This window comes from Saccopteryx leptura, chromosome 12 (genome assembly GCF_036850995.1).
Source record: "Saccopteryx leptura isolate mSacLep1 chromosome 12, mSacLep1_pri_phased_curated, whole genome shotgun sequence".
In the NCBI taxonomy this organism is placed as follows: domain Eukaryota; kingdom Metazoa; phylum Chordata; class Mammalia; order Chiroptera; family Emballonuridae; genus Saccopteryx; species Saccopteryx leptura.
In genome coordinates this window covers 1,251,762-1,255,940 of record NC_089514.1, presented here as the reverse complement: position 1 = coordinate 1,255,940, position 4,179 = coordinate 1,251,762, and positions in this window count along the sequence as shown.

Genomic DNA, 4,179 nt, shown 5'->3' with positions numbered 1-4,179 from the left:
AGATCTTTCCTGGGGGGCTTCCATGGGAGGGAGCCCAGCTCTGTCCACTCTGTGACTTGAGGCCACCTAGTTTGTCACAATTTGTCACAACAGCCTTCAGAAACAAATATAAAACCATTGAAAAGAAAACAGATGAAAAAAAAGACCAAAAAAAATGAAGGGACTAGAGCACCAGTGAACTATGGGACACCTTGGTCCCCCACCTTGTCCGTGGGCTGTGACAGCGGAGGCCTAGCAGCTCGGCCATAGTGAAGACGCCTCATGTCATCGGTGGAGGCCACATGAAGAATGGAGGTAAGGTGGGACTATCTCACCCAACCAGTAGGGAATCAGTGACCCATGCAGGCGTTTTGGGGAGCCAGGACTCACTCCCACCTGGAAGTAAGGAGAAACACCCCAACCTTGGGAGGGAAGTGGCCCGCCCAGGGCATTCCAGCCCCAAAGAGCAGAGCACACACCTTCTCTAGTCCGCAGAAAAACTGTGCCGTAAACCCAATTTCAGAAATATTAACAGAATTGAAATCGTACACCATGGGTTCTCCAGCTGCTATGAGGGGAGACAGGAAATCTGAAATAGACGATGGAAACCTTCAAACACTTGAAAGCTAAAAACACAGGTCAAAATAATCCATGGGTGGTCTGACCAGGTGGTGGCGCAGTGGATAGAGCATTGGCCTGGGATGCTGAGGACCCAGGTTTGAAACCCCAAGGTCACTGGCTTGAGCGTGGGCTCACCAGCTTCAACATGGGGTCACCAGCTTGAGTGTGGGATCATGGACATGACCCTATGGCCGCTGGCTTGAGCCCTAGGTCGCTGGCTTGACCAAGGGGTCACTGGCTCAACTGGAGCCCCCAGTCAAGGGACATGTGAGAAAGCAATCAATGAACAACTAAAGTGCCACAACAAAGAATCGGTGCTTCTCTCCCTTCCTGTCTGTCCTTGTCTCTCTCTCTCTCTCTCTCTCTTGCTAAACAAACAAACAAACAAATAAAAAAAAAAAATCCATGGGTGGTTCAAAAAGGAAATTCAAAGGAAGTAAATTGAAAAAAATATATTGAACTGAGTGAAAATGAAAATTTAATAAGTAGAAATTTGCAGGAGACCGTGAAGGCAGTGCTGGGAAGTGTATTTATATCGCCAAATAAACACATGACAAATAGGAACACTTTTCAACTTCATCATTTAAACCTTCAAATTAATGCAGAGACTTCAAAAGGAGATAAAAATAAACCGGACCCCAGCAGAGGGAGGGAGTGATGAAGAGAAGAGCAGACGTCAGTGGAACCAAGAACAGAAAAACAAGAGAGAAAGTTCAGGAGAGAACGAGGCGGTTCTTTAAAATGAAACACCGTTGACACCGGCCAGCCTCGGGCGAGACCCACCCAACTAAAGAGCTGAGACACCGGTGACGCCTGTCGGGGGTTAATCAGGGGGTGTCCCCCCCCCCGAGTTTGCAGACGTGGAGAGGGTCACAAGGGGCCATCACTACCACGTGGGAATCTGAACTGAACCAGCAAACCTGGTGATCGGAGCGGCTCCGTCACTCAGAGAAGTTGAATTCGCACCCCCTGAACCCCCAGTGTCTGTGTGCCCATGGTTTCCGGGCAGCATTCTACTAAACGTTTAAACGAAGAACAAACCCCCATTTTCCACAATCTCTTCCAGAGGGAAGACGAGGAGGACAACCTCCTCATCCTCATTAGGAAGCCGATGTTATTTTGTTACCAAAACCAAACAAAGACAGGACAGCACACGGCGCGCGAGCGCGCGCACACACACACACACACACACCTCTCGTATGAATAGAAATGCAAAAATCCCGAAGTAAATACCAGCAATTATGACTCGGCAATATGTCAAAGGAATTAATTATAGGCTGTGACCGAGTGGGGTTTAGTATCGGTACGAAAGGCTAATGATTCATATACAATGATCGCTATGCACCACGCATTTCCCTGTCCTGAGGAGCCGCCATGGCCGCTGGACATGGTCCGGACCCTTCCGACGACGCAGCACACGGCCCGGACGGGTCTCCCAACCGGGCGCGGTGGGCCCCTAAAGCCACAGCGGGACACGATTTTTAATCGTGAATGAACCAGCAGCCGAGGGAGTGAGAAGATGCGTGGATGGTGAACCAGCCCAGCGTGTCATTCTAATTTCACGCTGGCTTGTTTTAATTCTCCCGCGGTGCGTGGAAGGCGTGACATTTCTGAAGCCCAGGTTTCTTTGGTGGCTCCCTAAAGGCCCCGTGAGCCCTGATGTCCACGTGTGCAGCCCCTGAGAAGCTGGAGCGGGAGGCCAGGGGCAGTGTCCTCCCTCCAGACCCCTGCCCTGCGCTGTCCCCTCCCCCCACCCTAGCGGGTCTTGGCCGATGAGCCCGGGCAGCCCCCAGCCCGGCCTGCTTGGATCAGAGCAGGGCTGTCCCTGCAAAGCTGCGTGGCCCCAGGGCAGATCACTTCTCTCTGGTGGCCTGCCTTCTAAGTCGGGGTCGTTCCTTTGAGACAGAAAACTTCGTGTTCATTGTCAACAAAACCATTTCCGTCCAGCCACTCGCAAGCAGTGAAGATGGTCGTCAAGACAAAGCTAAGTTTACTGCAGGCCTGAAAGTGTGGATTTCTCCACCTGGAAGAGGCCCGTGGCCCCAGAACCCCTGGACAGAAAGCCCCCTTCCCCAGCCGCGGCAGGGGCTCCTGGAGCTGAGGACCGGTCCCGAGTGCCGGCCAGCGTGTTCCAGTGTCCCTTTCCCGGGCTCCCGTGCTGACCCCAGGGCTGCCTGCTCCAGGAACCCTGCTATGACCATTAGCAGAAGGGCTGGCTGCCCGGGGAGGCTTGGCCCATGGCCTCCTGTTTCCCGGGGGGTCCCCCACCTCCTCCGCCGGCTTTGATGTGGGTTTTGGCATCAACAGCCTCCGCTCAAGGATGTGGACATGGTGAGACCAAAAGCCAGGGCAAGAATTTGCTTCCTGGGTGGATGTTAGATCAATGAGCTTCTCATTTAGGAAAAAAAAAAAAAAATTCTGTAGGTGTTTTTATTTATTCTTCCTAAAATACTCGAAACAATGACAACACAGTGTGGGCTGGGCAAGCCAGTTTCCACGCTGGCGCGTGAGCGTGGGGCCGAGGACTGGGTTGGCGTGGGTGACGATTTTGTCCGTGTTGACCTCCAAACAGAGTGGGGGCGTATGTATGCACCCGGGGGGCGCATAGTCACGGCCCTGCCGAGGACAGGGCCAGGCTGCTGAGGGTGGTGGTGACATCCTGAGCCGCCTGCCAGCCCTGTCCACGTCTTGGGTGACATCTTAGGAGACCGTTGCCGGTCTCACAGAAGACGGGGGTTTGCTTCTCGGCGGCTCCACCTGAGCTGACTTCTGCCCAGGTGATGACACAACCGCCCTCTCCCAAGAGAAGTCACCCTCCCCGCCGGGGGCTTCTCTCTTCTGTCTGGCAGGCTCTCCAGGTGTTTGAAATTCGACGGCTTGGACCTGCTGGCGAGAATTCTGCTCCAGGAAGCATAGCTTCACGCCGGGCTAGGCTTCTAGCAGTCTCCGCGTGTTGATGTGCGTGGACCGTGGAGCAGGCTGACCCAGCGTGTTGGACAAGGCTCCCAGTTTGGGTTCGTCTGCTGCGTTCTGGCGATGAGGCCAGGACACGGATCTTGAGATGAAGACCAGCAGGGTGTGCCTGTCCTGTTACATTGTGTGGGGGACCCAGGGCTGTGATACAAACATGACCTCAATTCTGCGGTGCCGGCTGGGTCACCTGACCACGGGTGAGCCCTGGATGTCCACTCTACAGCCTACGGCCGTTCCCTTCCTGGTCCCCTGACCGCCGAGTCCGTTTCTACCTCTGCGAGGACGAAGGCGTTTCTAAGTTTGGCAAATTCTCAACAAAGGTCAGAACCGTGACAGCGATTGATGTGCCTTTGCGGGTTGGTGCTCTGAGGTCATACAGGGAGTGCCGTCAAGTCTCTCCCAGGCGTCTGGCACCAGCAGAGGGTCTCGGAGCGGCCGTCCCCGCCGCGCTCTGGGCCGACGTCCCCGCCCTGTCCTTCTGCATCCGCGGGGCTCCTGTCATTCTTTGGCTTGTCTCTTTAGCCACCCACTGCACTGTGTGCCCTCGCCAGCACTTATTTCATCCTCCGGGTTCGAGTGTGTCTGTCAGCGTTTCCATCTCTGCCC